Source organism: Chiroxiphia lanceolata, chromosome 4 (genome assembly GCF_009829145.1).
Source record: "Chiroxiphia lanceolata isolate bChiLan1 chromosome 4, bChiLan1.pri, whole genome shotgun sequence".
NCBI classification, from domain to species: Eukaryota; Metazoa; Chordata; class Aves; order Passeriformes; family Pipridae; genus Chiroxiphia; species Chiroxiphia lanceolata.
In genome coordinates, this window is record NC_045640.1 from 56,925,145 (window position 1) to 56,951,550 (window position 26,406).

Below are 26,406 nucleotides of genomic sequence, written 5' to 3' on the forward strand. Positions count from 1 at the left end.
CACATGACCAACTGAGCTTACTGCCTCATAGTGACCCTGAGATGCTGTGGTTGAGTTAACAAAATGAAAGAGAAAATGATGTGTCTAACTATGTGCAGCAGATCAGTAGCAGAGCTGAGAGCCCAGACCACTGCCTCCCAGTCTTCTCCTAGCAGCAAACTACTGGCACTCTCACTGGTTTTTCCTCCTTCTTCATGTTCTTGCAGAGAATGAGTTATAAAGTCCTTGTACTGATTCACATCCATCTGTATTTAGCTATTCTTTGCCAATGACACCAATTGTGTACCTAATCACAATGCTTTGCACTGAAGAACATATGTCTGAAGTTTTTTATATGATGAATCAAAATCCACCCTTGTACTCCTACCAGGTACCATTGACTGGAAAGCAAACTTATTATTTTGATATACTTAATGTGTTTGTGCTTATAAAGTCCACATGGACATACCTGGTAAATGACAAAGAGAAACTCTTTTCCCCTGGCTTTCTGCCATGTAAGCAAGACTTCCTCTTCCTTAGTAAACAAGTTGTGTTACGATCAGCATGGGACATGCCTATATGAGTTTTATAGCTTTGGTGATTTATTTCCAAATCTCTTGTTATTACATTAAAATATCACTTAAAGATATAATGGTTAATATTTGTGTTTGATATGCTTGCTTCATCTAAATTAAGAACAGTTTGTTGATCAGAATTTCAAGAGAAACTGCAAACTACTGTAACTATGTCTCCAGCTATTATGAAAATATGTATCTTTCACACACTATACACATAATAACCAGACATTCTGTAGCAAAAAATTAGCTGTCAGGTGATAACTCTGAACACAGTTAAAAATAAAACTAGATTTACTAATATAGTTAAATACATTATATCAATTATATTAAAGCTCACTGAAACAATGTGTGCATGTGCAATCCTTGAAATAAGAGCAATTTTAGAAATATTCTAAATGAAGTTGCTTTATAGGAGTGAAGTAAGTCACTGTCACGTTCAGTTGGAGATGGTAGCTTGAACTGCCAATCCACTGGCTAGAAATCTAAAAGCAGCAGATCCTACCCTCTGCTGTCCAATCAAAAAGGTCTACCACATGCCCTTGTCTTTTGACAACACCCTACACAGAAGGTCTATCCCCCAGCAGATGTCAGAAGAAATTTCATCCCCATCCTCTAGCTCTGACCCTACAATGAACTTTCTGTACCTGTACCAAGTCCTCCATCACCAGATGCTGGCTGGGAATGAGATTTTAATGAGGTCTGAGCCCCTCTGTATGACAAACTGTCTTTCAAGGTTACATGATAAATGTCATTGTCAGAGCTGTGGATTACATTCCTTAAATTACATGACAAAACCAGTCAGCATGGAAGGAAGATGGTCATATCTGTCAATATGTGTGTGTATAATTGCTTTTTAAATCCTATTGCTTTTTAAAATTTCTTGTTATGATGGGAAGGAGAAAAACCTGAAAGTATAAACATCTACTTGTCTTGTATGACTATAAATAGGGGAGAAAAAACCAAAGAGTTATCAAATGCTGTCCATATTCGAGTAGCTAGATAACATACATAAAAAGGCCTAAAGGCCTTCATTTTAAATCCTGTAGTTTCATGGATGACATACATTGTTTAGACTGTAACTAGAACTGGAATTGCACCTTCTACTACCCTGACTATTCACTCAAATAAAACCAGCATTTGCTGTGGTTGCATTAATATTCATTTTCTGCTCCCTCTCTATGGATACTTTTGGCAAGTGAATTTCCTGGCAAGGGCATTATGGAAGCAGCAAGTTTTAATTTAACATCGGAGAACATAGACAGAAGGTGTATGGTAAACTCATAAACACAACTAGCAGAAATTTGCTTTAAAGAACTACTCTCATTATCCTCTGGACTCAGTAAAGTGCTGAGGAACATACTTACCTTCAAGCAGTTTATGAAGTCCCTTTGAAATCTCTGTTTTAATATTTTCCTGAACTGGAACCTCCATCTGGGGAGACAAACAATACCTTGCTATAAGTGATGTGTCTAATAAAAATGAATCAGCACAGCTTGCATTTTGATTGCCAATTACTTACAATCAACTGCTTAGAAAAACTCTATGGTCAAGGAAATGCTTAGAAATATTCATTAAAATATTTGTGAACAATTTCAAGTGTATACAGGAAAGAATATGTATAAACAAGTTCAATTGCATATAGGAAAGAAAACAAAGTTGTTGCTAAAGAAGCCATGAGGTGATACTTCAGGTAATTTATTAATTTCTTTTCTATTTACGTTGGTCTTATTGTAAGGCTATACAAACTAAAAATTCAGTTTGCTGTTTGAATCGCTAACAGCACAATTAATACCACTGGTTAGTTTGGGAATGTTATAATAAAAGGTTTTATTTGAATGCATCTATATTCACCATCAAAAAACTTCATTAAGTCTCAGTTACAACTGCTGCTCAGAATTGAAGTTAGACAGAATGTATCATAAATACTGAAGAAAAATTAAGCCTATAAAAAGCATGGCAAGTAATAGAAAGGGAAGCAAGATAAATATTCAAAGACATTTCCATTTCATGCACACTTCTGAATAACTGTGAGAGTGGAAAGTACCAAAAATACTAAAACAGGCATTAAAAAATAACTCTGACCCTAAAATCTGGTCCTCAATCAAGGTGAAAGAACATGCTTACTCAGCACCTTTGTTATGAGAGGATATTTAAAAGGTTCAAAGACAGAAACATTCAAGTTCCAGTGAAAGCTGAGAGGCTTTGCAAACCTAATTCTCATTTGGGTCCTAAAAATCTTCCCCTGCTTCTTGAGAAGCTGGATAAAAGAGTAAAGACAGCTTAAAAGTTATATTGCCTTGTTGCTCCAGACACCTCTTTTTCAAAAAGAATTTTTTAAATAATGAAAGTTTAAGAGAAAATTCCTATTTTAATAGAATTGTTTCAGTCTTTTGGCGAAGGCTAAGAGGAAATGGAACATTTTGATGGGCCTTCTAAAGTCTGAAAAATAGGGGCTTTTTTCATGAAAAATAAGTACCACTCCGCTCAGGGATCATCTATTTAAAACACAACCTAAGCAAACAGCTGCTAGAAGTATGCCACTGTTTAGTTCAGAGGTATATCCACCTGAAAGTCACCCCATCACCTAGACTGCTGCCTGGGTTTCCCATCTGCTGTTGCTAATAGAGCAAAACTTATGAAATCACTTCACTTGCATCCAACTGCAAAAATTTTAGCTGACCTTAAGGGTATAACCCCTTTCTCTCAAAGTTACTAACAGAGACAGGTTAGCTAAGGCATATAATGCTTTCGGAAAACTCCACAAGAGAGTATGGCGTAATAAACACTTAAAGAAAAGCACCAAGATCAGTGTTTACAAAGCCATAGTCTTGTCTACTCTCCTATACGGCTCCGAATCATGGGTCATCTACCGCCACCACCTGCGTCTCCTAGAACGCTTCCATCAGCGCTGCCTCCGTACAATCCTTAACATCCACTGGTCAGATTTTGTGACCAATACATCTGTACTAGACCAAGCAGCTGTCACTAGTATTGAGGCCATGTTACTGAGAACGCAGCTGCGATGGGCAGGGCACGTCTCAAGGATGAAGGACCACCGCCTCCCTAAGATCCTGCTCTATGGTGAACTTGCCACTGGCTGCCGCATGAGAGGAGCCCCGAAGAAAAGATTCAAGGACTCCCTGAAACAACATCTCAGCCTTGGCCATATTGATCACCATAACTGGTCTACTCTGGCCTCCAATCGGGAGGCCTGGAGACACACCATCTATAACGCAGCTGTCTCCTTTGAGAACTCACGCAGGATCACTCTCGAGGAAAAAAGGCAACGCAGAAAGAACCGTATCTTGCAAAATACACCATCTAAGGAGTCTTTCTGCTGCGCCTTTTGCAATCGGATATGTCTATCACGTATTGGCCTCATAAGCCACCAGCGCGCCTGCAGCAAATGTGGATAGTGCCTTCTCAAATCTTCGTTCGCGAAGCCCAGCCATGATGATGACTAACAGAGATCAACCCACCATGTATACACCACTGACAGACAGAGAGGAATACTTTAGTATATGTAGTGTTATGGGAGCTGTGTCACTGCTTCAGAAAGTATTTATCCAATGGATGCATATAAGAGGTATATTCGGATGTATCTTGTTCAATCACAAAGCAGATGCAAGCATGGACAGAAAGATCAACAAAAAGGTTTTATTGCTGACTCCAAATTTTGCTATTGTCTGCTAAATGTAGCAGGTCATAGTACATTACAGTTCCTTGTCATGCTGAAACCACAGTCAAATTCAAGGCACATTTTACCACAAAAGACAAAAAAGCTTTCACTGCTGTTCTTAGTGACTTTCCTGTTGTCTTATAGTTTGGCACCATTTATTCTTCTATTATTTCTTTCCTAAGAGAAAAATATAATTTGTATTAAGTAGGTGACAAAAACTTTAACTTCTTTTAAGGAGGAGAATGAAATTAGGAAGAAGGGGAATTGGATAATGGCTGTATTATTCATAGGAACGCATACCTAATTTATATAGTGCTGCTACTATGCCTTCTAAATTTGCTGTAACTCCAATTAAGCCCATTTAAGTAATGAAAAGAACTACTCTACTGTGTCTGAATATTAATTTCATGGTCTGTTTTACATATCAGAGAGTAAAAACATATTCCTAACTCTTAGAGTAATTTTACAACAATTGCTGGCAAAACTTTCCAAGGTGCAAAGGTCCATCCAAACTATATTATTCCTAGATCCTATGATCAAATTTCTAAGTACTGGACAGGATCTTGGGACAAAAATGTCACAGAGAGATGAAATCTGCATTAAAGTATTTAGTTGTCTGGAGGATTTGGAATTTTAGCCATGTTAACTAGTCCTCAAGACCCAGATTTTCTGCAAAAATCAAGCCCTGTAAGTGTCCCTAAATTGGAAATCCATAAAATCAGGTAACAGCTTTGAAACTCTTTAGAAAATACAGAAAAATTAATAAATAAAAGCTTACATCAAGTTTTTCGAAAAGGATGTTAAATGAGGCTAGACAATCTCAGTTCAAGAAAACAAATAGCATTCATATTGGGAACCAATTTTGAACAGAGGGTAATGTGTATATTTTTGAAAGACAGTATAAGGAGAATGAAAAATTATTGAATGGCATACTAATCAATGTTTATTTCTGCATTTTAACCAACTCTAGAATGCACAGTAGGTGTATATCCCACTACTCTTGATGCTCTGCAGATTAGTGTGCATGCTCAGCTGAAAGCAAGCAACTCCCACACTTATTACCACAATGAAGTGGGTACATAAGCCTTTACAGGATGGAGTCTAAACTCATCAAGGACATAGAAGGACTGAAAAAGAACTCTAGAAGGAGTGATAAGTAACTGTGCAAGTAACTCTCCATGTAGTTAATGACTTCAACCCTGTAGGAACTCAAGCATCTGTAATTTGTGTTAGTAGTATTCACGCACACAAGCATTTGCACCTCTTTTTCCAATGCATTAGTTCTTTGCTAAGTCATATGCAATTAGTTCTGTTTTACTTTCTCAGTTTTTTATCCCTAAAGTTACCTTCAGCAGGCTATTTCTCCTCTTCCTATCTAGTAATAGGTAAAATAAATCTATTGAGCACAGTTATGACAACATTTTGGAAAGCTTGAAACTTACTCTACCAAATATATCACAACAGTAAATGTGACATCCAGCAAGCAAGGGAAGAAAGAAGCTAAAGGTAAGATCAATATGGTGGGAGTTAGATATGCAAAGAGTTGGATTAGAAAGTCCAGGTCCTATCAGGAGTTTCACAGGAAAGTGAGGTGATTTGAGGGTCAGTGCTGATATACTGCTTGTCCTTACGTTCCTCAGGGAAATGAAGTCATCAAGACTGCCGAGACATAGGCATATATGTTCCTCATTTCTTAAGACTTGATATTCCTGGATTGGTACTTTTCCTTGGCAGTAGAATAGTTTCCAGACAAAGAAAAATATTAAGCAGCAAGTTAGAGCAATATTCTTTGAATTTTGGTGCCTCAGAAGATGTCCTTTGTGCTTCACATTCATATAATGAATGGTCTGTTGAAGAAATCGGGGAGTAAAGAAAGCAAAAATGGATATATCCTTTTTTTTTTTTCTAGATCTTTTAATGCATACAAATGCTAAAGTTGTCAGATCAGCTTTCAGTCTTACCCACTGACCTCAGAAATGTGTGCCCCTACACAGATATGTTTTTGGCTTTCTGATTAAAATCTATTTCCTATACCTCAAACCTTCCCTGTCATAAACTGTTTAGCTTCATTTTTCCATTGTCCCTTCAATTACTGCTTGTGTATGCATGCGATTCTCTTCCTACTTAGGTAGGCAGTTATGAAAAAGGAGCTTTTAAAAATCAGAGCTAGTGTTCTCAGACATTATCTCCCACTGGTCAGGTCCTACAGCCTTCAGTTGGAGCAAGGGCAACGTCCAAAATCCCGTAGTTCAGTCATGCCTGGAGGGGGATTGCTCTAGCCCTCCTTTCAGACACCCAGGCTTGGAGGCTGGGCTTCTGATATAGGTAGCCCTTCCAAAGGAGGAACTACAGAAAAAAAATAGAGCTCCTGCTCCAGCATGTTTCTCACAGTGCCCACACAGAGCTGCACAGTAGCTCGGGAAATACGGTACCCAGTAACAGACTATGGGCTTGTACCAGGGTTGCCAGGCCTCAGGACAGGGACGTCTCTGGCTTGGTTTTTTTGGAATGTATCTTGACTGTTTTTCCTAGAGGGGTTCGACAGAACACCAATTTTTATGAAAATCTGAGGACAGTAGGGCCAGCATGGAAGAGTATGGGGTGAAAAAATACAAGTACAGTCCATCAAGAATTTGATCATAGAACAGCAAGGTCACATGGCCAAATTTCCCAATTTCTGAGGGTGAAGCTGGGACAGGGGAGTCAGGAAGGGCAATCATAGTCAATACATGAACATAAGACATAAAATACCTGGAAGTTTAATGCTCAGTGCCCCAACCACGTGTCAAGATCTAAAGCCCCCTCCTCGTCCATCTTAGACATTTAAGCCTCTGCTGCTCCTTTGATTAGGCTCCAGGCTTGCCAGCAGCACGGCAATGACTGTGAGACTGTTTCCATCACCACCTCTGGACTAATTCAAGCACTGTGCTTGCAACAACAACAACAGTGCTGCAGCAGGAGAGACCAGAATACAGGCTGACAAATGTAGTATTGCTGAAGTCAAGCGGTCACTACCATGGCAGCTGCAAGAGTGAGCAGGTTTAAAGCAACAGCATCTTGACCATATGGCCATCTGATGCCTTACTTTATGCACATAGGCATCAAAAACTTCAGTAGGGGCCTTAGAGAATGAATTTGCAAGATTCTGCCTGTATTGCAAAGCCTTCAAGCATTCCCAGTCATTACCTAGATACTGCTACCAAAGAGAAGTGAAAGGTAGCGATGACTAAAATACAGAGGAAAAAAATCCTAACAACAATTATATATTAAATACTCGTTAAAACTCGTACTTTGGAAGTACAGGAGTAAACAGTTAAGGTCACTCAAGCTGATAAAAAATGTGATTGTCTCACATTTGTGCTAAGAAAACTTTAAACTAAGCAAGACTGCTTTGTACAGTATTAAATAGAGGTCGAGAATCAGATACACACGTTTATCACAAGATGAATGGATTATAAATAGACTTTTAAGATGGCAATAAAATCATTCATTACACCTTTTAAATGAAAAGATGGAGTGAAAATATTGGCCAGTGTAATAATTGCTATGAATAGCCACAGCTGGCAAGCAGCTGGATTTTAAATAGGCTTTCTTTCCCAAATGCCAAAAGCACTAATTCATTGCTGTAACTGCCTATGTGAATTATAACTTTTGCAAACACTGTCTATTAGCATGATATACACAGTCCCTGCATGTTCTGTGCAGAGTACACTGTATTAATCTGGGGAATGGTAAAACACAGAGAACTGGTATGACCTCCATCATCAGAGCCCTCTCTACAAGCACAACATTGACAAAACATTGCATCCAAGATAAGCCCATACTGAAGTAGTTCTGCTGGAAACGGAAGGTTTTGAAACAAAAGGTGACCTCTAATAAAATTAAAACCCTGCATCTACACTTTGGGAAAAAAAAAACCCTTATTTGTGAGGACCGTGATTCTCATTCATCCGACAGTCATGCACACAAGACCAGATTCCCAGTCGACCTAAGAGAACAGGATTAACTCAAACCAGCAAAGCCACAATGATTTATAGTGACGTTTTCTCTCCTTGCATTAAATACCTTTCCACAGTTACCACTGTAAGTATTTATCACTGTCTGTAAAAGTGAGCGGTACCCAAAATGTATCACCTTCCTGCCTTAATTGCACAAAATAAGCTTCGTGTATCTGCTGGCAAAGGTCAATGTTGCAGCAGCAGTTATGATATCCCCAGGAGCTAAGTTTCACCGAGTATTCTGAATAAGCAGCAGGACAGATTGCTTTGGGCATCTCCAGACCTAAGGGGTCTTCAGGATCATCTGCCACAAATAACATCACAATACTGTAGCTGTAGCTGCAGTGGTCTAAGAATACAGGAGCATGACAAAGTTTGCAACTACAGATCTCAAGATCTATGTCTATACTTTCCAATAAAGCTCCCCTATACTTTTTAGTTGTGAAGGATAATAGATTTTGCTGGCCCTGCACTGCATTAGTGCAAAGATTAGAGGAATTCCTGCAGTTCTTTCCAATCCTAATTTCTGTGAATCTCTGACTTTGAAATCACAACACAGAATACAGCCTTAACATTCGAGGTAAGGAGGTTTTAATAGAGCATAGGATTCAGAGGTTCTGAAGAAAAAGCAGCACAGATCAAAGAATTACACCCTCCTACCACACAAAGTCCCTGTAGGTTGATGGAGGCAAGTTACTGTAGCTGCTGAGATGATAACTGAAAGGCAGGGCAGTCACAGGATGTGCCCACATTATTACATCAACCACAACGGGGCCTGGGCATCTGTGTTCCACTGCAAACACCAGTGAGAGTGGCAGCTGTCTTAAAAGCTCTATGTAAAAATAGAGTATGCGGACACATTTGCGGTGTGGCAGCGTAGTATGTTCAGGAAGAATGCCAAATATAAAGCTATCTTTGAGGAATACAAAGTTCCCAAAATAAAAAGAAGTAAAGAGAACAGCTGAGTGAAAAACTTATAATAGGTATCTTCTGAAATTGGAGTCTGAGTTCACATTTGGTCAGGACACTGAAAAAAATCCTTCTTTTGATTGCTACAAACTGCCCTAAAAACATTAATTTTTGGTTTGTCAGGGAAATCTGCTAACTAGTGTAACAGTCCACCATAACAAAACAATATTAATTTCTCATAATTATATGCAACTGGTAACCTTTTCTCCAACCTACCAAGTGAAATTACTGTCAGTTCAATAAAGAATACTACCCTCACATGTATTGAACACACAGAGACACACACAGAGAGAAGTAGACAGTGTACTCTTCATTCCAGAAACAGAAGAGCCTTGTACTATTGCCAATTACTGCCTGCAGTACTTACACATTCATTGCACAGTATTAGAGCACCCTAATACTTAGCCTTTAGCCTTTTCCTTGCAGAATTGATGCTCATATTCCCACACTACCACCAAAAGAATTAAAACACAGGCAGGTTGACTTGCTCACATTCATGAGAACACTGACTGAGTGTGAAGTTAAACCTGCATCTCCAAACTGCAGACAAGCCTGCTAGTGCTGTCTAGCTTCCTTCCTTGGTAGCAGAAATGTTTGTGTAAAACTTTTCACTAGGCTGCTGTGGTAATGGGAATTGCTGCTGTGTTTACACAAACCTTAGGCTATCACAGTTTCCCTGTCTGGCCATCAATCCATTCTTCTGGGTAAGAAATGGTTTAATATATGTTCTGCAGCAGAGATAAAAGCTCCCAAGTAATCAAAAGGTAGATGCTTCAGTGAGCACTAGAACTACTCTGGGCTACCCAGAGAAGCAGGAAACACTTTCCACAGAATGCAAGACTCAAAGACTGAGAATTGAAAGTAAAACAGAAAACACAGATGTATTTTAAATTTGTTCAGCACCTTGGAGATAAGGGAGAGAGGAAACAGCTTCCCAGAGAGCATGACCCATTGGAGGCCAGCTGGTCCTGCTCAGAAAGATGCTGCACTAACACCACATTGGTATAGTCATTTCTGGATGCATCGCTTCTCCTCAAGGTTAACTTGGATATGGTTCACATTCTTCCCAAGCCACATTCCTCAGAATGCACTCTCAGTCTCACTGATCTCAGGTCTCACAGGTGACTCAGACTTCCTATACCAGAGGTGCATGTATTAGCCCCGTAAATTTCTCCAGTTATTTATTTTAAAATCATGTAAACTTTCAGCATTTATGTTGACACAAAAGTTGTATGGGAACCCACATAAGAAAATCTGTATGATATATGAGAACCATGGCAGGAGAAGGGAGTTTTATTTTTATGCAACTTTATTTGTAGCCTTCCACTTGTAAATAAATCTTTAAAGATGTTGCAACAAAGGCTATTTCACTAGCTTTAAAGGAACTCATATATCCTCTACAGTAAAATATTATGCTTAGTTGATTTTTTAAATTTTTTTTTTTTTTTAGTTTTACACCTAACTCCAATTTTCCAGCTTCTAGCATGACCCAACGCATATATAGCAAACAGAGAACCTTTATTCCTAATACTACTTCTTAACTCTGCTCATCCAGGTTTATATCCTGTAATATGTGGTAGTAAGAATGGAGAAACCAATCCAAAGCTGAAAGTACATCGAAAGCCATATACAGCCACAGGATACACAAAAATCAGAGTCCAATGAATCATATTTCTGCTGTCAGAATTTTCTTCAACCTTAGCTTATTTTGGAGATCTTACTGAGGCTTGAACATGAAGTACGGTCCGTAATTCTGCAAGAAAGAGCTGGGGGAAAGGATCTAATCCATGTTTCACAGTAATGGGTTTTTTCCTATGAATCATCTACATACTTTTTACAACATTTTTTGTTTTAGCCTAGAAAGCTGACCTTACAAGTGAAAAAAAAACCTTCAATGACACAAATTTAGGTATTTTCATGCATTTGGCATCAAAACAGTTCCCCTTCCTTACATATTGAATGTAAGCAAACAGAAAACCAGAAGAAAAACACACAGCATTTTTATGCTTCTTTTATATCATTTTTACAACTGAATTTCCCAGGGGCCAGGAAATCTAGGAGCCAAGCAAATCGATGTTATGACACAGACCTTCCAACAACAGACAGTTTGAACACATTCTTCACGCTCAGATATATTTTTTAATTCTCCCACTGAAGAAAACTGAAGACTGACCATTAGAAAAGACAGACTGTGACCTTCGGATGTACCTTAAGCTGACAGCACACATGCACATGGCAAGGTATGAGGTACAGGTACAGCTGAGACAGCTGTATGATTGCTTGGTTAGGTTTGGGTTTTACTTTGAAGAGAACACAAGCACTCTGTCAGGACAATTTTAGTCTCGGGGCCTTGTCGTAGCAGCTGCTCAAGTTTGGGTCGTGTGAGCTTTTCTCTGGTTGTTTTTTTGTTGGTTGGTTGGGTTTTTCTATAATTTTTCAGGCTCATCAGAACAGCTAATGGAAATTAGCACCATGGCAAGTTCACAGTGAAAAGTGCAAGTCAGTAAAGCAAACTCGGCCCAAGAGGGGGATCAACAAGAGATATAGGGAAAGGTATTTCCTCAGTTAAGAGAAGAAATGCAATACTACATTTGGAGTATTTGTAGCACAGGTATTGTGTTGGTTAATGAGACAGATGAAGTGTAGTAAAGCTTTCACTAGGCTGGAAGTTTTAAGTCCTTGCTTTCCTGCAGATTCACTACCCATAAATACCACCTTCAGCACAGAACCTCAAAATGGAGTTGAGACTGCTAGTTTATTTGGAGAAGCCACACACAAAGGGAATCCAGCTGTCTGGAGACTGTGTGTGATCCTTCTATAAACCCTCATCCATTCTGTTATTTTAAAAAGAACAAAAATATCCTAAATAAACCCCCTACATGAAATTCCTCTCAAGGAAAGGATGAGCTGTAAGTGAGAGATGTTAGATACGTTACTTAACACAGTACTGGAGGGTGTTAATGTATAAGACTTGGGAAGGAACATGTACAGAATACAAGGAGAAGCACAGGACTGTTCAGGACAACACTTGAGCAAAAATTTAAGGGCACTTCATCACTGCGTATATTATAGTGGCTTTCTTCACCTGGAGCCCCCAATAACAGATTATTCTATGCCAAGAGGAAGGGGGAAACACTATGAACAATATCAAGCATTCCACACCTAAAAGAGCATATTTAGAAGCTCAGACCCTCTGAGCTTCCTACACAATTAATGAAGAAAGATTTCTCTAAAAAACAATACAGAGAGTGTTTCCCAAAGTTTAAAGTTCTCTTCACAGACAATGGAGAAAAATTTACCTAATTTGCTAACAAGGAAACAAGCTAGTTGCATTAAACTGCAGATATGAACATTCTTCTGCAGCACAACACACAAGCGTTTGAGCACATACATCTGGGAAGACGAGAAATTAACTCAAATATTTCCAAGAAGTAATATGGAACATGGTCCAAGGTAGACATATCAAAATAAAGTGGTACCAGGACTTGCAACACTGGTCTGACTTTTCACTGGGTAGTGTCATCTCTCTTTTTAGATGCAATAGAGAAGGCAGAAGTGTACAGTTTTGCTCATCTCCACCTGAAGCACCTAATTCTCTTCTATTCTAATTCTAGTGCTCTATATCAGCATCCTGCTCTAATGACTGGAGTACAATAAGTAATTGCTACTTCACAATCATAGGAACCATTCAGTAAAAGAGACACTACCTGTGCTTAGAGGCTGGAGTTAAATAACCAGGAAAGCAACTGTACTTCCTAAACGTGCATGGTTTATTTGCTCTTATTTTCTGTCCTCTCTTTATTCAAATTTCCCTACTTGCATCTGCCACAGTTGACCAGATTTCTTTGTCTTAAGCAAAGCCCTGCAGGCTTCCTTGTGCCAGCCTTCCTCCCTTGGGTAGGAAGAAAACATAGATTTCAAATGTTTTTTTGCACCTGTACTTTTCTACCCACAGAGGTGTTTCACAAGAATCAAATTCAACCAGGTTTGAGAAGTTCCACAATAAAAGCATAATTAGCAACTGTACAGTATTTAACATTGCAAAATGCAAACCAACCTAGGTCCTATTGAATAATGTGTATGCTTAACTCAAAGCAACCAACCACCTCATTGGGGAGCACTGGGACCGTACATGCCCAAAAGACTTTGTTTAGTCTTATCCAGAGTTGTTTTTCCAGGAGTACGTCCATAGTAACTCCAAGAAAGTTAAACAGGGTGCAAATACCTTCACATCCTTTAAGATTTACGAGGATTGCCTCTAACGCGTGGCAATGAAGATAGAGATGACTGCAGACAAAACATTTGTCTTCTCTATTGCAAGCTTGCCCATTCTGAATACAGAATAATTCAAATATGGATAGTTGAGACCAACTTTTAATAAGCAACCTGTAAGACAACTGCCCAGTGCTTTTAGCATATTTAGCCTCCCTTAATACTGCAGATTTGGAAAGGCAAACCATGTCATCACTATGTTCAACTCCATTCATGTCCTGTCAGAATCAAGATTCAACCATCTTCAACACATACTCATTAACTCCACTTGGTTGTATCAGTTACATTTTGTCAACTCACACTTTCAACTGTCTTTTCAACTCACACTTTCAACTGTCTCTCGGTGGAGACTTTAATTCCCAAACACGGACACAGTGGTACCCAAGTGGGACAGTCAGCTCCTCATTTTAAGGAGAATTAATAGACCAAATGAAAACATAAATGGTTTCCAAGTTCAAAAAGCAGGCCATAATTCGTTGGGACTTTGTTCATTCAGGCATATAAATAAATTAAAAATACATTGTTTTTGAAACAGAAAGGTTAAATTTGAACCTATATTTCCCATAGGACTCCCAGAAAGAGACAGGCAATAACATTTAGCAAGTCACACCAGAGTGCAATCACTCTGAGGAGCACTGTGTAAGATGCAGAGCAAATCAGAAGATCAAGTTCCTGACCACATCAATCAGCTGTTTTATAGGATCCACACAGAGCATATAAAGTCCCCAAGTCAGGAAGCCAAATGAAGGGAAATAAAACTTAAGAGGCAAAAATTCAAAATGCTACTTTAAATCTCTACTCAGTTCCAATTTAAAGCCAGTTTCATGATACAGGGATTGGAATTACACAGAAACTTTAGGTAGGTCCTCGATTTAACAAACAAAAACAATGAAAGGAAAGACTGGTCCGGAAAAGGTGCATTGCACTGAGGAGGCCTCAGCTATTATCAGAACCTCACTAATGCCTGATGTGTAATCTCTCCCCCATCCATTTCCCTTTCTGTTTTTTGTCTTCTTCAGTTGATTAGTTGATTTCCAATCCAAGACTGCCTTCTTTTTTTTTTTTTTCTAAATAAACAGAGCAATTTGCACTAGGTTGCCCTGTTTCCTTGCAGACAACAGACATTATTCTTAAGAAACTGATTACATATTCATATTAATGAGAAACTGTTTTATCTGCCTGTAATTAGTGCACTATGGACCATGGCCCATTCCTAAGGTCACCTACGCTGAATTAATAAAGCAGATATACTCAGCTTCCAAGGTAAGAACTTCAAAGGTGAGAAAGTAAAAGCATGATTTTGTAAACGCAATCAGGAAACTGCACTGGAAACAAGGGAAACATAAATTATGTAAATCAGTAACTGTTTATTCTGCACTATTAAATGAGACACTGCAGATTGTGGAGGTTTCTGGAATCAGCTGGACTGTTACTCAACTGAATATAAGCAGAACAAACTCCCAGCAGCTTAAGCAGCAGTGTTTTCAGAATCAAAAGAAAATTTCAGAATCAAAGGAGAGAAAAATGCTTCCTGCTGTTGGTTCATCTTCTTTTTTTCTGCTTAAAAAAAGTAACATAAACAAATAGCACAAATTGATGAAGACTGACACAAGAAATTTAGAAAAAAGTCAGGAACACTCTGAACTGCCTGTGTGTTGTTGATGAGTTGAATAGGGGCATTGCGACAGATGAGATCCTTGACCAGAGTATAGGATTGCTGAAGATCAACATTACCTAAAAAACCCTGTTTTGGTTCTACATCATAAATAAAAATGAGACTATCTTTTGTAAAGAAGTTTACCATGAAAAATTGTTCCTTTATATGAGAGAAAATCTTGCCTCTATATCAGGAGTTAAAAGGCTGTTCACAATATCAGGTACTAATTTCAGTTTGCCAGTTTAAGCAAGAAATCAACATTTACCTTCTTTTTGGTAACCACTTAAACTTCAAACATTGCACTTCTCCAGAGGTTAGTGTGGCGGCCCAACTACACCTCAATTTTTAAGGAAGCCAGGGCAAGTTCAGCAGTCTTACTCTGTGATTCAGTACTGTGGCTGCCGAGACTTTTTTCCCCCAGATGAATCTTTCTTCACTGCTTTCTTGATGTCTGCAGGGTGCCTCTTCGAACAATCTTTTGACATTCATGACTGCTCTTCTCAAAAGATATTCATCTAAACCCAAAGCACTCAGTTTTAAGCAATACCTATAAAGGGACCCACAAGATGCTCTGAGCATCATGGGGGTGACCAGCAGCCTGTGGCCTTTGATTCATGTGCCAGTATTTTAGGGTGTGGTCCTCTCTTTCCTTCATGATCACTTACTAGCCCTGCTTTGCCTAGAAGCCACTAAAGCCATTTCAATCTCCTAGGGAGATCTGGAATACCTATTGCCAAGTCTCAAGCATTGGTTTTACTGCCAGACAGAAACATGTCCTTATGTTTTCATAGAAACCAGCTAGTTTTCCTTCACTGCACACTCTTGCTTGCACACTCAAGGTTAACCAGGTTGCAAATTTTGTGTTTGCTGTCTGCTCAGAACAACAAAGATTATTATTTGACTTGTCTTCTTTTGCACCTTGTGCCATTTGCCATTGTCTGCATCGTGTATGTGTTTTTTGAACCAGGAAAGATCCACACGGTTACAGGTTTCTGGCAGCACTCACAGATTTTCTTATTGTTTTATAATTATATATGGGGTTTGGCATGGATAGAAGGTACATGAACTTTTTCAAATGTCATCTCTGAAGGCACCATATTTGAGGATACAATTCATATGCAAGTGTCCTAAGAGGAATCCACATGTGGGCAGGTCCTGTTACTCTTTTCTCTTAACATCTGCCAACATTTCGAATGCATTCAGAAAACAGAAGTAACTACATTGCATACAAAAAGCCATTACAGCCTTCTCCCACCTGTGAGAGTGTGCTAAACTGAACAGAATTCAATTACAGTTTATAGTGCACTTTACCAGGAGAGGAATTTTTATGTAATCACAGAAAAAAAATCAGATAGAAAGGTTGTCATAATGGCATCAAAGTATGCAGAGGCAACACAGATAAAGGGGGGGTCTTTGCTGTGCATGCCACAACTAAAATACATTTCAAGCTATCCCTGAAGACTCTACTTTGACCTATTACCCAGATAAAGCCAATCTCGACCGCGGGAGGAAATATTCTACCTAGACTCTGGTGTTTTAGATGCTTTGTCATAAACAAAAAGAATTCAAAGACAGAATTTCATTCTAGTTTTTCCCATGAGATTCTCCGAATGAACATCAGGATTCTGAGGTTAAAGATTTTAATTAAAGGAATATAAATTAAAATCTAACAATTCACTACCACTTGTGTTAAATCTCATTAAAAATATGAGGCTGCCCTTTGTCCTCCCCACTACCAACTGGCTTCCTACAGAATCACTACCAGAGGAGATAAGAAGTATCCCTGGGCATTTTTTCCTCTACATCAATGTGTAAAATATCTATTCAGTTCTTTCTAGGGACTTCTGCAGACTCAGGGACAACAAGATCACAGTTACATACAAATGATATACACAATTAAACACGACCTTCTGGGAGAGACTAAAACACCACAGTGACTTATTGATTATTTTCAAAAGCAAAAGGTCAGAGGTGGATGGGATTTTTTTCCCAAAAACACAGGGGCAAAACATAGATGGATTTTAAAGAATGACAGTTGCTAGTGATGTTGCATCCCCTGATAATCTTGCTCCACCACAGGAGGAATGTTTAGGACTGAAGGCCCATGGATAAAATACCTAAATGCATATAAAGATGCGCACCCACAAAACGACTTCCCACAGGATTTTTACCCATGCTTTAACTTGATTTCACTTTCCAGTGTGCCATAAGCTTTATCAAGCTCCCCTGCACAAAGAGATCATCAAAATATGACCGTTATGGCAAGCAGAAAATAGTCCTGGAGAAATACCTGAAGTACCCGAGGTGAGCAAGAAGAGCCTCACTGAGCTGTGCCCCCTTGGCTTGCACTCCAGCCTGTGTGGTGCTGTCAATGAGAGTTCTTGGCCAGTTTATCTACAAGCTACGTCAACATAGCAGAGTACAAATTCTTCTAGAAGCCTCTAAAAAATCTTTTAGGGAAGACAGGAGAGGGACCAAGAAGATGGAAACTTTATTTCATAGATTCATTAAATGGTTTGGGTTGAAAGGGACATTTAAAGGTCATCTAGTCCAACCCTCCTGCAATAAGCAGGGACATTCAACCAGATAAGTTTATTTAGAGACCTATCCAGCCTGACCTTCAATGTTTCCAGGGATGGGACATCTGCAATTTCTTTGGGCAACCTATTCCAGTAATTCACCACACACAATACAAAATTACTTCCTTATACCTAATGTAAATCTACCTTCTTTTAGGTTACAACTATTACCCCATATCTTATTGCAACAGACCTACTAAAAAGTTTGTCCCCATCTTTCTTGCCCTTTTAAGTACTGGAAGGCTGCTGCAAGGTCTTCCTGGAGCCTTCTCTTCTCCAAGCTGAACAACCTCAACTCTCAGCCTGTCTGCATAGGAGAGGTGCTCCATCCCTCTGATCGTTTTGGTAATCCTCCTCTCTGATCTCCTCCATCAGGTTCATGTCTTTCTTGTACTGAGAACCCCAGTGCTGGATGTAGCAGTCCAGGTGGATCTCACAAGAATGAAGCAGAGGGATAGAATCATCTCCCATGACTTCCCTCACCTGCACCTCCCTTGGTCACACTGCTTTTGACGCAGCCCAGGACTCAACTGGCTTTCTGTGCTGCAAGTGCACACTGCCAGGTCATGTTCAGCCTCTCATCCACCAGCACCCCCAAGTCCTTCTTGTCAGGGCTGCTCTCCATCTGTTCATCCCACAGCCTCTATTGATAACAGGGAATATCCTGGCACAGGTGCAAGACCTTGTACTTGACTTTGGTGAACCTCACGAAATTCTCACGGGTCCACTTCCTGAGCTTGTCAAGGTCCTTCTGGATGGTATCCCTTCCTTCAGGTGTGTGAACACACCGCACAGATTGGTGTAATCTGCAAACTTGCTGAGGGTGTGCTCAATCCAATTATCTATGCCACTGATGAAGACACTAAACAACACAGGCCCCAGTATGGATCCCTGAGAGACAGCACTCGTCACTGAACTCCAGCTGGACATAGAGCACTACTCTCTGGGTGTAACCATTCTGATGATTCATTATCCACTGAATAGTCCATACATCAAATCGGTATCTCTCCAACTTAAAGAGAAGGTTGATAAAATTCTATTTCTTGCCCTCAGTTTCTGGGTCTGTAAGAATTTATAAATATCAGACAGATCATGATGCAGTCCATCTGTTCAGAACATAAAAGTAATACAGTGGGTCAGGCCAAAGGTCCATCTGAGCCAGTATCCTCTCACTGACAGCTAGCAAAAGCAGATGCCTAGGTAAAAAGGGTAAGAACAGATCACATATATTTAGTACTTCCCCCATCAAGAAACCTCCCGAGGACTCTGGGGAACCATTTGTCTCCTGCATGAATTCATCCAGTCACACAAACCATGACATTTTTAGTATTCATAACATCCTGTTACAAAGGCTTCTGGAGTATAATTAAACCTCACATGAAAACTATATTTGTTTCTTTAGAACCTGGACCATAGGTTCTTGTACTGAAAGAGACTGTATTTAACTGAGCTCTGTCACCCTTTCCATACCACTCAGTGTTGTTACCCATCATATTCCCCCCAACACCTCTGTCAGACCCTAACTATTCCCTGAAACTTCAAGTTGTACTACATCCTTTTTGAGATGAAGGGAGCAGAACCACATAGAGTTTTCAATATGCAAACCACAGCTTCATGCAATACCATGATTTAATTTTCCTTTCTATTCTACTTTTAATACTGCCAGTGATGCTCTGCTCTTTGACTTCTGAGCTGATGTGTTCAGGGAACTCTCTATCATAAGCTCAGATCTGCTTCTCAGGGATTTACTGGCCAGTCCAGAAGCCATCACATAACATGTGAAACTAAGATTTTTTTTCCCACCCATGCATCACTTAACATTTATCTATGTTTCATTTGATCTGTTCATCTATTGCCCAGCCACTGACCGTAGGGTCCTTCCATAATTTTTCAGTAGGCCTTCATCTTTACTGTTGTGAATAATGTTTATTGATAGCACTAATTCATGTCCTTAATAACAGTTTGCCCCTTTTCCATTTCTTTTGTGAATATATTGAGAATGAATAGATGAATATGAATGAGTATCAGCACTGATGCCAGCCCAAACCCTTTGGAACTCCACTGACAATTATTTTACTACTGTGAAAACAGATCACAGAGTCCTATTTCCTTTTTATACCTTTTAAAAGTTGTCTTTGTGTTGCTAAATTAATGGTCAGGTACACAAGCCTCACGTGACAACTGCTCTGTTTTCTTGAAAGCTTTCAAGTTTGAGATCTTGTTGAAAGGACTACAAACATCATTTCACTCTACCTTCAAGTGAGGGGAAATTCAACTATGAATTTTACTTTAGTTGTTCTTCTGGTTTGGGGCTTTTTAGGTTGTTTTCTGAAACAAATCAATTAGATCTAAGAAAAGATTTTCTAACTCAAATAGAAACTTTACTTAAACCTCTACAAGAATTTTTTAAAAAATAAATCAAATTCACAAAATCATGCACTGACATCACAGTACACGTGCAAAACTTTTGAAAATAAACCAAAAGAAGGCTGATGCCATCTGCAACTTCAGCAAAGACTTATATTTTGTCATATGTGCACAAAACTGTTCCTTATTTACTGTATTGTGCTTCGAGATATTTCAAAGTGCAGCATTGCATTGTATGTTGTCCAATAAAACAAAACCCAGGCTAAATAGAAGCATTTATCTCAAGGGGAGTTAAAAGATGATTCCCAGTTATCAAAATATTTCAGTGAAGCAGAAATATACATTGACCAAGACACAAAAGACCAGTAATCGGTATGATTCTCCTCCTACTCTCCCACATCAGGATCGATGCCAACAGAACTAGAGTGGTATAGAGTTCCAGCTGTGTTAAATATCTAGGGTTATGGAAATTTTTCTCACAATCCAGGATTTAGAGTCATGATGCTCAGCCTCCTCCTGCTGCCTAATTGTTGTGTTTAGTTCACACAGAAAACACATAATCTTCTATGCTCACATGACAACATTCATCTCTACATGAAGCCAAACAGTTAAACAGAGTGAGAAGGCTGACATATCTCTCCTCTTCCATGTGTCTGGAGCCAGCTCAAACTAAAGGGTCTCAGCTTCAGCAACAATAGCACTCAAATTGGTTGGGGCTGGATGGGGGTTTAAGCAGTTTGATCTACTGGAAGGTATCCCTGCCCATGGCAGGGGGGTTGGAACTAGATGATCTTTAAGCTCCCTTCTATTCCTAACCACTTTGATTGTATGAGATGATAACAAGCAGCTCTTTAATATCAAACTTGAAGGAAACCCTACTCCTGAAGAATCTCCCTGCTGTAAGCAACAGCAGCACCAGAAGGGTAGATGGCTGCAATTACAGCAGGATGTCTTGGGTGACAGCAGTTCCAGTCCAGTGCGATTGCAGCCTACAGCAACACTGAGAGAAGTCAGAGAATGATCAGGGTGATTTTATGGAAGGTGGATGCCAGGAATCATCCTGCACTCACGAACAAGGTCAAATTCCCCTGTAACTTCTGTCCTGAGTTGCATACTAGCTACAGACACCGGATTATAATTTCGGGGTCTTCACTGCTGCACTGCGTTTCTGGTTGAGCCAACCACACCCCATCTTGAAGGATTCTGAATCATTTCGACTTTCAGCCGGTAGGGAAGTACACAAACCTTGTATTATACCAATTTCAACACAAAACATTTTGCCTTTTCATTGCCTTTCATCACAAAGTCAAAAAGAAATGGAGCTATACTTAAATATATCCTCTGGGAACAAAATAGATCTGCGATTTTCATGGTATGCAAATTTCCAATCTATTTCCACATGATTAATCATGTTTTTAACATCTGTAAATAATTTGTTTCTTCCAAAACTACTATCATTGCACTGGCTGTTACTACCCTTTTATAAACACTTTTTAGACAGTTTTTTCACCTACACCTCATCAATGTGGGAGGTGAGATATCACAGGCTCCAAGGAATCTAAGTTCTTGAATCTTTAAACTCGGAAAATCTCCTACTGAAAAAATCATATATTAAATTAATGAAAAGTAGCAGCAGTTCTCTTAAGGTTTTTTTCCAGCCCATCACTGTCAGATTTTTAATATTTTAGAGGGGAAAACCAGAAAATTTCAAGGCAGGCCTCAAAACTATAATTAACATGAAATGCTTTGGGTATTTATAGCTGGCTATTTCCATTTAGCAGCCTCTATTAATTTGCTTTTTATTACATCAATCTCTTTTTTTGTGAAGAAGCAAAAGAGAAAGTTAATCTTGGTATTAATGCTATCAGATACTGGGAAGGGGAACAGTCATAACTGCATCTCTGAAGATGGAAATAATATTCAACACAGTAATGCAAATCTATACAGCAAATTAAAGATTGCTGGCTACCTTCAGCACAGCAAATGCCTATAGCTTATGTTGTGCAATCTTGGTAAAACATTGAAGAAAGCTTTGTTTTGATTAGAAAAATACTCTTTAAAGAGTCCACATAGTCTGGCACTATAGATTGTACCACTCCCTTGAAAAACATCCAAGAGTAAACTACTAAGATCTATCTCTTTTTTTTTTCTTTTTCCCCTAAAAGAAATAACTACACTGTAATTCTTCCCATCTGCATTTATATCCCTGCTCTCATCAGACAGCTAATAGCTACACCAGCCCTCGAGGAAAAAAAGAGGAGAAGAGTCTGTCTCAGAGTATCTTCATACACCTTTCCCCTTTTTTCCCCTCTCTCTCCAAAAACAGCAGAAGAAAAAGAAATATGCCTGAGATTAATTCTTATCACCAGACCTGCAGGGCTGTCATGTTAAGAGTTCCTGAAGCTATTTCTTCTGGCTTTTCCACTTGCAGACTCTGGAGGTGGCAATAAGGAAAAAGAAAAAAACCAAAGGCTTATTCACCAAACAGCAATTAAATATGAAGTGGCAGTGCCTGCCTTTACTTGCAGCACCTGGCAGCAAAAGCTGAGACTGCAGCAGGACAGAGGTTTCTTTCCAGCTCCTAATTGCTCTCTACAAGCTTTTTAGAGTGACAGAAGACTGAACAGTAGCTGATACCTTAACCCCTTCTTTCTAGCTGTATTTGCCTTTTGGCTTTCTCCTCTTTTTCTTCTTCTCTGTTTTTTTCTCTCTGCAGTTTTCCCTGCTTGTGCAACTCACTGTCTCCCACAGCCAGGCTAGAGCAGATGCTGCTGCCCTTCCAAAGAGTGCAGGGCTGTACCAGCCCTTCTTCAGACCTGGGGTCAGGCGTGCTCAGGGAACCTCATCAGGAACCTGGAGATACTTCTGCTGAAGGCAAAAACCACCCTGACCTCTGCCATAATTCTTCACCACTACAGCCTCTCTGTAGACCTGCTGTTGCTGTCCTAGGCTAAACAAGCAAGGGGAGATACATCTTGCACACCTTTCACCCAAGCATCAGGATATGCAGTTCATTTAAAATTGCCCAGCAAGCTTTAAATCCCTTATTACCACTACCTGTCACTAAAAGAAGGGCAAAACCACAGCCATGCCTCGTTCCCTGTCCTCATATATTCCTCCTGCAGTTCCAGAATTCTCTTCTCTGTACCTGATCTCAAATTTGCGTGCTGACTGATAACTGATGACCAAAGCCCATTACACAACTCTCTAGGTTGTCCCCTAATCCATGACAGAGGCCCCTGGGTCCTGACAAGAGAGAGTTGCTATCATTTATTCAGGTCCCAGACTGTCCCACAAGGCCAAAGCTCTGAAGCACCCACCGAAGCTGCCTGGATCTCTAATGCCGCCTGCACCTGCCCTCTTTCAACTTCTGCCTTCCACCTGAGCCAGGAACCTGTCTAGCAAGCCAGGTTTGAGGTCACTGAAAGCAGCTATGAACCTGGCAAAGGAGGTAAAGGTGCTAAATGTTTGTTGTCTATTCATTTGCTTCAATAAAATGCAATGCTGACAGACTGGACAGGAGCTTAAGGGAGTGTTTGACTCCAAGATCAAAAACATCCAAGAAAAATCACATCTGTAAAGTCAGAACCAAAGGAACCCAGGCAGGGTTCAACCAGAGATCTTGTGAACTGATTCCACGGCATTTCACTCAGACCTAGCAAGACAACACCTCTCCCACTCCCCACACACCACAAGGCTCCCAGCACTACTGGGCGCAGAAAAATCTTCCTACTAACTGCTGCTGAATGAGCTAAATGCTCTGCACTACTGGTAATGTGAAGAGGGAGAGGTTTCCACTTCATTCTTGAAGCAGATGAAAAGGGTCTGAGGTTTCATTTAGTCATCAGCAAACTCCTGAGAGTTACATACTACAGAGGACAAGCAAATGAAATGGTTTATTTTTGAGTAAACAAACCCAAAATGAGGAAGTGAGACTAGCTGTGCTGGGCATTCCTATTGAGAAGGGAAGTCTGGGGGAGGGGGGAGAGAGGGTATGACACAGGTCTCGTTCAACAGCATCTGTGTCCTCTCCACCCGTTTATTGAGCAGGACTGCCTGCTATTCTTTAGTAATATTCCAAAACTTGCTTCCGATGCATCCAAGGGGAAGTGCAAAGTAAAGGGAGACAGAACTCAGAGCAAGAGTTGGGCATGGGAACAAGATTAAACCACAAGTGGGAAGTTCCAATGGAAGTTTTCCTGCAAACAGATGTAGAAGTTGGACCTCCTCAGGTACCCAAACACCAGGGTAGGTTGAAATACATATATAACAGTATCTCTCCAGAGACATTTCTCTCAGCACCAAGATGAATCAGGTTTTAAACCAGCTCCTAATCAGAGGCAAAAAATCTGCCACGAGGCAATTATATTTCACTTTGTGAGCACAGATTTTGTTCAGCACTACCAGCACTGAAAAATCAAGAGTAAAAGTTATCTTAAATAAAATATGGAGAAAAATTCTCAATCTATGCCAAAGTATTTTTATGTTTTCCATAGCTTCAAAAACATATGGGTAGCTCATATGCCACTTTGGAAAGGTTAAATGAATAGGGGAGCTTGAAACACCTCAAATTTCTTCCACTTCATCTCATCTCATCTCCTTTATCATCATTTCTGCAATGACTCCAAAATCCCCCTGGCATTCAGAAAGCGCTCAAAAGGGCAAGAAATGTTTTAAGACATCACTCCTTGAAAATCGATTGAAATCAAGTGAACAAACGCTTTGCTTTAGCTTGGACAGTTGTTCAGAAATGTTCCTGGCCACAACTCTACTTGCAGATTTATAATTCATTGCATTCCCAAGAGCGAGCATAAGCAGCTGGTGCAATGAGATTAGTCAGGCTCACATCTCTCCTTTTCATTCCAACGGTATCACTTGGCCATGACCCCTAGGATGGAGGTAACAGCCCACATTCAGCCAAACAATCCGGGCCTACAGATGATCTGTAGGATCAGATCCTCTGAAATTCATTAGCTAGAAGACACTAACTCTGCACCATCTTTTTTTAGATAGTTTGGAGATGCAGAATACCCCACCGTCTCCTTCTTGAGACAGCTTAAATACAATTCAGCTTCTAAATAAAATCTCTCATGTCATTTAGTAGGATGCACTGAGGTGGAAAGAAGAGACAAAAAAAGAAAAAAACCCACCCAAACCCCACCACAACAAATGGATGACAACAGAGATGGGATCACTCACAGGTAGGCACAAGCAGCAAAATATATGCAACCATTCAAGATTGTGAGCAATGTATTCATGTTTCACATATTAGATTTAAAATTAAAAGTTAAGAAAAAAGAGAGAACGCATCTGATGAAATTTAACAATTTGAGGTAACGGCTAAACCAACTGAAAATCACATGCATTCATTAAAATAAGCTATTACACCCAAGCATTTCCTAATCAGATAATTAGTAGCCTCTAATGCAATTAAGTTTACACAGCCAGCTAGCATAATTAAAAAACATAACTGAAACAGAACCATTATCACAGGATAAGTGTCTTTTGTCTGATTTTTATTTTTGTTTTGAAACCTTTAGCCAAAATTGCGTGTCCAAGGAAAACATGCAGACTCCATTTAAATGCTAGATGCATTTCCACAGGAGATCAGAGGTTATTCTCAGACTGGAAGATAAAATAATTCATCCAAGTGATACAGGAATATTTTAAAACTTTATTATAATTATGCTGTTCTACAGTTTTGTTGGGGCTGTTGGCTGAATTTGCCATCTAACTACCTGCTCTCCAAAGACCTGGCACCTGCTCTCATATTCCATGCCAGGGAAAGGATCACTGTACTAAGAGGCAGCCTAGGAAGACTTTAAAGAGCAGCTCCTTCAGCTGTGGAACCTGTAAGCACAGGAGATGTGTGTCTAGCTAGAGAGCACACACCATGAGCATCACATTCAGTGCTAAAAGTTTACCAGCAAAAACCTTCCTAGAGTAACAGCATACAGGAGAAAACAGGCAGCTTCTGCCACTTGGACTCACTGAATACTGCTTTTCTCAGTACCTGAAGTGGCAAGCACTACTGGAACCTTCAAGAAATAGGGAACAGAAAGCCTTAGGGCTAATTAAAGTTTCAGGTCCCACAGTTTCGTGTTCCTGGCTCTGTCACATACACACTACTTCCACTCTAGTGGATCCTTGCAAACAAAACCAACTGATTTCTACCGTCCCCTGCAGCTTGGGCTGCAATTAGATTCAAAAGCACAATGGGCTACTGTTTTAGTGATTAGTTCTGGATTATATTTCTGTCTGTGCAGGGAGAGCATATGTATTTTCAGGCTCCTGTTCCTCTCAGAGGTTGTTTCCTGGCACATCAGGA

General features: G+C 39.7%; 1 long non-coding RNA gene across 2 annotated transcripts in view; it reads right to left on the bottom strand.

Annotated features, from left to right (window-relative positions):
* Positions 1–454: 454 nt before the first annotated feature.
* Positions 455–26,406, bottom strand: part of LOC116786115 — a 36,190-nt gene continuing 10,238 nt past the window's right edge. The window contains exons 1-3 of one of the 2 annotated variants that reach the window (XR_004356829.1): positions 8,895–8,958; positions 1,922–1,988; positions 455–618 (exon numbers count right to left, since the gene is read on the bottom strand). This is a non-coding gene — a long non-coding RNA (uncharacterized LOC116786115). Of the gene's footprint in view, positions 619–1,921; positions 1,989–8,894; positions 8,959–26,406 lie in introns of those variants that run through there. The other variant, XR_004356828.1, reaches the window with a different exon arrangement.